An 11621-nucleotide genomic window follows, 5' to 3' on the forward strand; every position below is an offset into this window, starting at 1 on the left:
ACTACTTGAATCGGTAAGGGGAAATGACAAAGTATAATAGCCAAGGAAATTTCTCCTGCTTTTCAGGGGAGACAGCACTGCCGCATCGGGCCTAACAAAGTGCTGAATATGTCAGCCAGATACAGAATTTCTTTTAGCACTTGAGAAATCTCCTGTCAAGTAAACTGGCTTATCTCACTACAAGCTGGTCGGTGGGTCTGCAAGTCGATCACAGAGACAGAAAGTGAGACTGAGAACTATACAGCCAGTCTGGAGAGATGTAACTAGACAGAGATAGGTACAGAGATCTAGGCTGGGCTTTGCATTTGCTCTACCCGTACCTAGTGGTACAGCTAAGTCTGGAATAATATTTTTTTTTTGTATGTACAGAGGTGGCCTTTACCGTTCTGGCATGCCACTCCTTCCTCTGGGTGTCCAGGGTGCTGCACCTCCTACTTAATACATGTGTGCTTGAAAGTCTTCTGTAAGGACCTAGTAAATAACACTTGTGATATTTCTGCCTATAAGGTATCATTTGGCAAGGTTTCATTTCATATTACACAAGACAAAGCAAGCTGAAACTGGTGCTTCACAATTCTCTTTTTTGATGGGCAGAAGGGAGGTGTCACTAAGAAGAGAGAAAATGCTACATTTAAGCCACCACACTGGATTAGGCTTGGGTTTGCTCTGTGCAGGATGACATGCCCTGGAGGGGTCAGCATCAAGCTGCAACTAAGATAAGCAAAAGGAAACGGTAAACCTGTCTGTTCAAGGGAGATCCTCCTCTTCCCTTCCACCATCATTCTCTATGTCCCTGTTCAGACTGCTGCACCCTTAAGACCCTTTACAGTAGTGATGCCAAAAGTGAATTTTTTTATGGAGTTTGCATGTAACATAAGAAGAATTTATATATGTTCAGCTCAGTGCAAGAATACTATGCAGAGGCTTGGTGTACGCACTTCTTTTTCATCATGTTTTCTTTCATGCTTTATTTTTTAAATAACATATTTGTGACTTTTGAATCTAGATTTTGTGCCAGGCATTCTTTCAAAGCCCCCTTCCTCTATTCTGCCATTGACCACTTAAAGCCCCAGCTTTCTCTTCAGTTCCTGAAAGAAATGAAATATCTTTGGGCAACAGATGACATATTAAAATATATTAATAAAATATCTCTGAACAATTAATTGATATCTATATTTAAATTACCTTTCCTGTCCTTTTCAAAGGCTAAATACTATTTACTGTTCTTGTAATGCTTATGCAAGAGGAAAATTTGGTCCTAACTGAATAACAATTTCAAAAGAAAGAGAAAATTATTTCTTGCCCCTTTGATTAATCAAATCCAGCATGAAATATTTATATAGATATAATAAAAGATATTTGTCAAAATGAAAGTCTGGAGCAAAGAGACCACTGAGATTATTTAGATAAAATAAAAATCAAAGTAGAAAAGATAAATTATGTAATTAAGCAGTTGACTGCTCTCCTGCAGTACAGTAGGTTTATAGCAACAGCCCTGACTGTCTTACAGTGGAATGTCAAGTTTGCCACAGCCCTGGACATTAATATTTCCTGTCTTCTTTTCCTCAGCGACATTGTGATTGATGAACTGGCCAACAATCAAGTAAAATTTTCTTTAGATCTAATAGATCATAGAAGATATCGCCTTACAATTTAAGAATTTCTCACTGTTAAAGTGTAAACGCAAGCAATCTAGAAAGAAAAAAAAAGAGTAAAAAAAAAACAAAAAAACTAAAAAAAAATTTAAAAAAAAAAAAACCTTCTAGACTAAAATCTAAACTTTGTCTCTGTTGGAAACCAGTGATTCAAGAACACCCCTTTTTCAGAATGCTCATTCCTGGTGCTGATTTTTGCAGTCTGCGCTTGGAACAGTAGATGCCTGGGACAACTTTGTACCATCATGTGACAAAACGCTCTAGCAAAAGCTGCCATTTGGGAAAATTTGCTGCCGGCCTCTCTTCAGCCACATTGGGGAACTGCAAAGCAGGATGAGACACAGTCCCTCGAGCAGCTAAGTGGCTAGGAACCCAGGTAGTCTAATCAATGTATCAAGAACAAATCAAAGCTTAACAAAAAAACCATCCACGACTTGTGTGCCTTCTGGAGGGTGTTTTTTATTCCTGCAACACAAGGGACTTCCCTGCTCCTAGGCTTTTGAAGAGTGGTTCTTCAAAACTGGCTAGTGGTCAGGGACCACTGAGCCCCTCCAAAGGCGATTCCCAGGGGATGCTGCTAAGGATTCCTGAGCAGCCCTGCCCCGGTGGGTGCCGGGGAGCGGGAAGCCGGGAGAGCTCCAGGGCCGCGTTGCCTGCTGCAGAAGGATGGTGCCCTCTGAGCAGCTCTCCCCTTCGGCTGCCGAAGCGTCGGGAAGCATTCCCTGCGATACGCTGCTCTTCGGCCACCACCCACACACGGATGCCCTGGGAAGCTCTGCGGTCTTTACTGGGTGCGGAAGAGGAGGACGCTGAGGGGCCGCAGCCGCACGGCAGGCCCCGCTCGCTCCTGAGAGGGGCTGGGAGCGGGGATGCCCTGGGAAGCTCTGCGGTCTTTACTGGGTGCGGAAGAGGAGGACGCTGAGGGGCCGCAGCCGCACGGCAGGCCCCGCTCGCTCCTGAGAGGGGCTGGGAGCGGGAGCCTGCGGGGGGAAGGTTGGTCAATGTTACTTTCTTGTAAACTGCTGAGAAAAGAGGAGAAAGTTCCCAATCTTTTGTCAGCATTTCTCATCTCCTACAAAAAAAAGAGAGATAACTCTTCACTGGTGAGATCACAGGCGTTCATGAGAACAATGAGCAGAAAAAAATTTTGTCTCCTCCAGAAAAATACCTTTTCCAGCAGCAAGTGCTGGAGCATCCACTGCTCTGACATTCTTTTTTTTCCTAATACTTCTTACAAAGGTGTCTGAAACAGTAAACAGGCAAAAGTGTGAAGAATCCCTTTCACCAGTTTTTCAATTAGAAAACACTAGCTTGTCCAAACATGAGCTTTGCATGGGTGAGCTGCCAGTTGTCCTTGACAGGCTAACCTGCTGGGCTTGAAGCAAACCCCAGCCACCTGCAAGAACCTCCATCAGTGCAAGGAAAATCTCAGATTTGGACCAAAATGCTCCTTGATTTCTTTTTGTAATCATCAGAGACCTTGATGGAGCTAGATGACAAAATGAATCCTGATTGCTTCCTGTCAGGCACTCCTCCCAGACTTGACATCCAAGCATAGTGGCAGACAGTGCCCCAGAAGAGAGGCAATGGGGAAGATGGCATCCAGGAATAAGGAGAAGACAGGCAGTTGCAGGTAGAGGACTTCCCTCTGCTCCTGGACCTCTTACTCCTCCCACCATCTCTCGAGGGGAGAGCATAAGGGAACAAGAAAGGCTTGGCAATACAGCTGGGATAGAGAGCCTGGAGGAAGACCAGGGCAGGCCAGCTATCAATTATCTGTGTCTTCCTCATATAAAGAAAGTCTCTGAGGGAATCAGGAGAGTGTTAATTTGCAAAATGTAACATTTTAAAGTTGTCCTGGACAAAGAAATTGAGTTATTCACTAACCTCACTGTAGGAGGTGCCTAGTTTGAGTGGTCACTTCAGACACTTGGCTTTAGGGTAAAATAAAAATTTGAACTAAAACATTTGAACATCCTTTCCTGGATGTTTGACTTTTTTATGTCAAAGCAGTCTTGTAAATTGTTAAGATTGCTACTGCAGTACAAAGCAATGAGAAAAACAAAAATCAGAAGAAGAATATAGTCTATAGCAAGTACAGATGAGCTGTACTTGCTATACATATACTTTAATGCATATGATTGCATAATTGGTATCATTCAGAAAGCAACAATTATTTTACAGTATGTAATTTCCTAATGCAGAACTGCTTCCCTTCTATTGTGCTGTGTAATGGTAGCCAGTATTTTAGGGCTCAAGAGTATGCAATTACAAAGTGTCCACCAAAAGGAACAAAAAAATAAATTAGGCTTTGTCAAATTGCTGCTCTGTTTGAATGTGCCAGTGCTCAACTCTTTATTCCAAAGGGAATCAGTTTCAAAATCAGAACCACTAATGAGGATAATTAAGTAAGGAATTGTTTTTGCCTACAAAAAAAATGAACACTACATAAAAAGCACGTGGTGTTACATTATCATTCTCATAGGACAGGAACTTCCATTAAGTCAAAGCAGGTTTCTACAATTAAAAGAAAAGGTCCTCAGATGAAACCATAAAAAGAAGCAGAAGTCTCAATCGAGTTGCATCTCTGGAAGGGGGAGAAGTGTGGGTTTTGGTAGAGTGCACTGTGGAGACCTGAGTGCACAGACAAGTGCTGAGTGGCAAATAAAATAGAAGCAAGTGATGGGAGCCTTTAATCAGCTAAAAAGGAATAAGCTGTTTGTGATTTAAATGTTTATTTTTAATGCATGTTCAATAACGTATTGAAGGGGTAGACGAATATTCATGTGGGATAGGCATTCCAGTTTGCGCTACAAAATAGCAGAGAAAGGTGTATAAGTAAGGTTCTTTTCTGTAATTTAAGCAAATATAAACTGAAAAAGAAGACAAATGTCAACTTGAAGGCAAAAAATTTGCATCTTTGCTTCTTGAAGCAAGAGCTGATGTATTTCCTCAACTCTACTCATTCCTACCATAAAAAACACATTGCAAGAATACCAAAAGCAACCAGACAGAAATGACAGAAGAGCCTGGGATTTATTTTTTCTCACAAAAATGTATTATGAGCAAGTGCACTAGAGATAACTAGCTGTGTCACACAGTTCTGAAAAATTGAATTAATCAATATTTGTATAGGTTTTCTCTTGACCAATAAACGGAATTATAACTTTTTCCACAAACAGTCATTGCTTACAAGGATTCATTGGCTGAGATAACACAGCTTTCAGTCTGGGGGCTGTCTGCAAATGCTGCAGCTGACTTAATGCTTTATTAGTGTCCTGCTGACCACCTACATCACATCGTGATAGGACAACTGGATTTTACAACTAAACAAGAGCAAAGGCTAGCATATTTCTCTTTGGAACTGTGCAGAAAAAGCAAAAATTTTGTAAAAAAAAATAAAAATCTTCCACACAAAGATGGAAAGTAAAACAGATCAAAAATTACAGTGAAAGTAAGTGGCAAGATGCTTCAAAAATACGAGGGTAAATTTTAGACCAGAGCAGGGAGCTCACCTATGAGTCCCACAGTCTGATCACTTCTCTGTCATCTTTTACAAATCCTGGATGAATGCTCTAAAAATCATGCAAGCCAGAGGCTGCAAGATCTTTCACCTGGATGCAGAAAACAGCCAGGACACCGTTCTGGGTTGGGTTCTTGTTCTCTGATGTTTCATGTGGGTAACCCTTAACGACAGGGTTAGTCTCACACCAGACCATACAAGCCTTCCAACAACCAAGCTCTAGGGAACTAGAAAAGAAAAAAAGCCCAGAATGTCAAGGGATTTGTAAACCCTGACCTCTCAGTTCTGTTATTCCACATCATGGTTATGACCCAGTATCCTCAAAAGTGGCCCATCAAAGCTAAATTAGCTAATTCCTCTCATGCCTTCAAGAAGCCTGCAGGAGCTCTCAGCAGTAACTATTACAAGTTCATCAGGCTTCTGTATCTACAATCTGGAACCAATCTTTGTTATCATAGCTCAAAGCTGACTCAGACAAAAGTTGCTCTAAATCCAAAGCAACCTTGAACATGTACCACAGAAAGCTCTATCCTAAAACTATGAGAGGTGAAAAGGAATACGAAAACAGAGGGAAAGATCTGAATGATGGTCATATATTCCACTCCCACTTTGTGTTTAGCCATTTGGGTGGAAAAGTTCTGCTTGGGTGGACTCAGCCTTAGGAGAAACAATATTGTCCTGAAAAAAATATAAGACTAGAGGTCTGAGATCTGGCTGAGCCTGCACAGCTTCTACCTAGACACTACCAGGGAGCTCATTCAGTAAGTACAAGCATGACAATCTGAAACACACACTGACAGGCATCAGCATACAAAGCACAAGATTTTACTGTAAGAAGTCACACAGAAACACTGCTAAATACTTTGGCATTAAAAGAAAATTCAGAACTAATTAGGTCAAGGCTTTGGTGGTACACTATTTCCAGCACAGACATCATTTTGCCCACTTGTTAGTCTCTGCTAAAGGAAAATGGAAAATCTGCCCACCAGGGCCATGAGTATAAGCAGAGCATGAAGATAAGCAGAGCAACCTTTGCAGCACTGTCTGAAGAACAGAGGTTTTCCAGACAGAACTAAAGAGACAAGTAGTACTGAACTCAACAGCATTCCCTAATTAGGAAACACTGAACAAAACCTGTAGTCTTAATGGTCCCAGGTCACCACCATCACCAGCACAAAATGTAGTATCAGTGTGGTACATCATTTCCATCACCCATCATATATTATTGTGGTGTAGGAGCGTTTCCATATATGTGGTATAAGAGCATCTTCAGGAAGCATAAGTTTACTGCTCCCTACCATCCCTCCATGATTCTTTCCTTTTCATCTCAAGCTTAACTGCAAGTGGTTTAACTATGAAAGAGCCCCCTTATTCCACAAGTCTGCAGAAGAAGTCAGGCCACCTGAAAATGCAGCAATAGAAAATATTCCGGGATCACAGGCAAGACAATGCATAACCTTTCACATGACTCTGAAAGGAGCAAACCCCTGGACTCTAGAAATGTCTCTGTGAAGCAAACTTGCCTGGATTAGAATCCCATTCAAGAGAACAGCCACTTGGCATTTGGATTCCCTGGTCTGCTGCAAATTTTCAAACGGCTGTAGAACATGCAACACATCTTAAGCATTTTGCTGCACTAATGCTGCTTCACAACTGTGCTAGATTTTTCCACTCACTGGGACAAGTTCTCAATTTGAATGTATTCTTTCTGACAGTTTGCCTGTCATAGTAGACAATGCTGGCATGGGCTGAGTCACAGTAACAGCCCAACTGTGGAGCAAAAGCAGCCCTTCCCTGTGCATCATACACAGCACCAGCAGAGGAACATGAGTGAAGAGGGCATAGCTGCCTGTCTCAAGTAATGTGCAGTTCAAAAAAAAAAAGCAAACAAATAAGAAGCAAACACAAAAACGATATTAGAATTACTTCTGGTCAGCACAAACAGCCAGCTAGTCTCATTCCCAGAGAGCAAGCAGAAGCTGTACATAATACTATTTTAATAATGAAATTGCTGAAAGGCTTCTGAAGTGATGTGTCCCTAGTAAGCATCAAAATAAAACCAGTGCTTATGTAGGCACTAAGTAGCTCAAATACTACCACACAACAAGGCATAATAAAGAAAAGAAGCATCGTTATGATTGCTCACATTTTTCATAAATTGCTGCTGAGATCACCACGAAGTACTAATTTTTAAGATCACAATAAAAGAAAAGTAAGCAAAACATATTGGCATTCATGGCTACCGTTACAGAAGATTAGAGCTATCACAACTTACTGCAAACTTAGTAACAAAAACTCCTAAAAGCAAAACTAGATTTTCACTGTACCTATCACTTGGAAAGAAAAAAAAAAAGTACTGAAAGGTGTTCAAGACCAGGTTGGATGGGGCTCTGAGCAACCTGGTCTTATGGGAGGTGTCCCAGGGGGTTTGAACTAGATGATATTCTAGATGATCTTCTAGGACCTTCCCAACCCAAACCATTCTGTGATTCTATGATTCTAAGTTTTCAGAATTTATTTTGATTTCTTTACAAAACCAAGCAAACTATCACTTATGGAATGCTCAGTACCTGAATGTTTGCAGTCTAGTACTCTTTGTCATGGCTTTACTATATAATGAATACAATATAATAGTAGTATGTCAAAATACACACAATCCATTGCATTTCTTTTACTCAATGAGAAGTAAAATCTCAGGCAGTTAGGTTTTTGAAAGGGGAAAGGTTTTAAGATATTAAATATATCTAAAATAAATTAAAAATTCAGCATCTCTCAATTTTTATATACCATCTACAATGGAGATGAGATACTACCAACATAAAAATAAGTTCTCTAGGAGTATTTTAACATTCTGAATAATCCCAAGATAGCATTCAGAGCTTGGAAATGGCAAGTTTACCATGCTATTCAGTTGAGGAATATAAATACATATGAAAATCCTATGAAGATGGCTACAGGATGAGCATATAACACACATTTATGTTTCAGGTACTCTTGACAAAATACAAAACTAGTTTGCCTTGAAGGCCTCTTTGTTTACTTGAAAAATAAGAACATGGCGTGCTAGGCTGTGATTCAAGTTCATAGGTTTTGTTTTAGTGCTCCCATCAGGCTTTCTGTATCACATCCAGGCAATCACAAGCCTCAAAACCCAAAACCAGCAAAACCCAGCTTTCTTTGAACTTCAGTGAAATACAAACACTAAAATACCAGTTAAAATTTTGCTTCAGCTTTTCCTGTGTTTTCCAGGAATTTAAATTATAAATAACAACATGTAATTTCCTTGCTCTAGTGCAATGAGAAAATAGATCCCTGCACCCTCTTGGCAGCAAATCTCTTAGGTTTTATAACATCATTAGATAAAGTAACAGGCACCACAGCTGAACTTAAAAACATCTACCAATTCACTATGTGATGTGCTCATCTTTACATTGCAAACTCAGTTTTCATATATATTTCTCTTTAATTATATACACTAAAACAGCTGTTCTACAGAAGCTTGTAGATATATATATCCAAAGGTATAGTAAGTAATGTGAGTGACCTACAGTGAGGGACTGACCCAAGTGAAATAGTCTTTAAAACTCACACCACTAAAGTAACAGCAATAGGTATCTCACATCACATTGTTGTAACTTCAGCCTAAACATGTCTCTTCCCTTCCAGCTTCCTGAGCCTAATACTTGACAAAGACCATGCCTTAAGAATAGCTGCATGGACTCATTTATTTTGTTATCACTTTTGGCAGTAGGATGACAACGTTCTACATAAATCTTTGTGAAAGAAAATAGAATTCTTAAGAATTTAGGGTGTTGTTGTTTTTTTAAAATACCATTTTTGCATAATGGTAAACCAGGATGTTATACCAAATGTCCATATACCCATCATCTGTGCTCCAACAGGGGCTCATAAAGGATATATAGCGAAAAGTTTATCACAAACCTTTCCCACTAGTGACAGCTAATTTAAAGTCCAATATTGCACAACTAACTAGAATTACCTTTTCTGTTTGCAGTGTTCCGCACTAATTTTCTTCTCCCACATGGCATTTTATTCCCCATTATTGCATGATCTTTCTCTTTCCAGCTCTACTTATATGTCAGTTGAATCTTGAATACTGTTCTATCAGAAGATTTCGATATTTGTAACATTCTTCAGTTCGTTTATGCATATGTTGAACAACCCATAGATCCCTGGCAGTGTTTTCTCTCCATTCTGAAAATCAATTATTTCTTTCCTATTTGTTTCCTAGCCTACCATTATCTACATGAGGACTCATCTCATGGCACCAGTCTTTCATATGTTAAGACATGACAGTTTGATGAACTCTTTGAAAAAAGATTAAATTGTTATATTGACTACATTATCCTTGTGCAGCTCTTTCAATTCCTTAAAAAAAAAAAAAAAAAGTCAGACTTCTTTCCCCAGTACATTGAATTTACCTATGTGTTCTAAAAACTTAGTTTTCTTAAGACCTGTTAGCTTATAGTTTTCTACCTTAGTCCTTTAAAACAGCAAAAAACCCTGACATTAATTATCCAAATAAAAGTAGCAATTCTAAATCAGTATCAGCAAAAGATTGGAGTTGTCACCATTTCTCCAGGTAATTATATGTATATTTTTATTTGAAGGAATCATATCTATGGCAGGTGAGTCATGCATTTCAAAGGATAGCTCCTCCTAGAATTTCCTCCACTTGCAATGATTCTTGAGGCACAAGGTGCACAGAGTGATTGGGTTTTCTAAGTAAGCTGTGCAGCAAAACCTAGCACACTTATTTGTCCTGTAAAAGGTCTGAAAAACTGCTCCTGGGAAACCTACCCATTTGCAGGCAGTTAAGGTCTTGAGAACTGCCGGTGCAGACAGATCATGCAACTCACCTGCAGTAGGTCTGACAGGTCTACTTTTGGATCTTCTGTACACTACATGCAGGGCCACAGAGTATCCAGAGCAGGATAACCCAGATGAGTATCTGTGCTGATAGGAGTATCATAACTGAGTAAGTCAAAGAGAAGGTCGGTGCGGGAAATTTATGTGGCTTTTCTGCAACAGCTTTATCTCCCTAAATCTCCTTTGCTCCTTTATTAGTCTCACCTAATCTTTTATGCATGAGAAGAGCTACTTCTCAATATGTGTTTTGATTTACTCCACTGTGAACAGACATTTCACTTGGTAACATTTTTAATAAATTTGGTCTTGCATGTTGGGACACAACACACATTGAGAAGTATCTTTCTAATACCTCTGTGTACTTTGCTGCTTAATTTCATTCAGGAGGGGTATGCAGGAAAAAATACATCTGATGTCTGGCCCTTTTAGAAGTTTTAAAAATTATTTTAAATTCATTTTCTAGTATCAGTTCCTTAGGATTGAGTTGCTTTGTCCCAGGTACCCATTTTCAAATACTTGGGTTATTTGAGAATTTTTTAGCTTCACTATTTTTCACTTTGACTTTATCAGTGTTTTCCCAGATTGAAGGGATTGGAAATGGATGTTCTTTAAGATTTCAGCCATGGAAGAAGAGATCTCACCAAACAATGCCAACTTCTCCTATCTTTAAGTTTCAAATCTTCTGTTTCCTTGTACTGGTTTAGTGTGTATCACACCCCAAACTACCTTTGGAGTCCATTTCCTTCCACAAATCTTACTCCTGGCTTTTAGTGCTTTTTTCCCAGTTTGGTTATGGAGGCTGAAGAGATAATACAAGAGCCTACAAGAAAAGGCTAAATATATAAGTCGTACTGTTCTGCTTATATTAAGAATCTACTTCCAACAAGTCTTTCCCTGTTGCTTCCTGTGTTGCTAGTATTTCTTATAATGTCACAGTTGCATATGTCCCACACCAGACCAGAGCAATAGCAGTGAGGAAGCACCTTCCCTGGAAGATCCCAACCACAGCATGTACCTTTCACCCATCAGCTTCGTGGACAACATTCAGATTGGCCCAACCAAGCTAACCCTAACAAGCTGCAAATACACCTTTTCATTCATCAGTCACATTAAATCATAATATTTAAGGCTTAATAAAATGACTGTATGTGGCAAAAGAGCTTCCCACACACACACTCCTGCTCCTAATCAGTGCTAATTAAGTATCTGCATCATATAAATTGACAGCAACGTAGATTCTGAAGCAGAGTTTAAAGTGTAAATAATGATGAGATAAAAGAGATCTTTTGAGCGAAATCAAAGTATCAAGTAGTCATTATGTGAAATCATTATCACAATTTAATGACATTTTGTGCTGGAACAGGAATTAAAGTGCTAATACATGTCTTTTTTTTTTATTCTCTTTCTTTTTCTTTTTCTTTTTTTTTTTTTTTTTAATAACCTTACATTAATCCCAACTGGTTAACTAAACATTAGCCTTTGCTTGTATCTTCAGCGGGTCAGTCTGGTGCAAACACAGTATCTGTCATCTGCAGTGGCAACGGACATGAGAT

This window comes from Chaetura pelagica, unplaced genomic scaffold (genome assembly GCF_000747805.2).
Source record: "Chaetura pelagica isolate M959 unplaced genomic scaffold, ChaPel_1.0 scaffold244, whole genome shotgun sequence".
Taxonomy (NCBI): Eukaryota; Metazoa; Chordata; class Aves; order Apodiformes; family Apodidae; genus Chaetura; species Chaetura pelagica.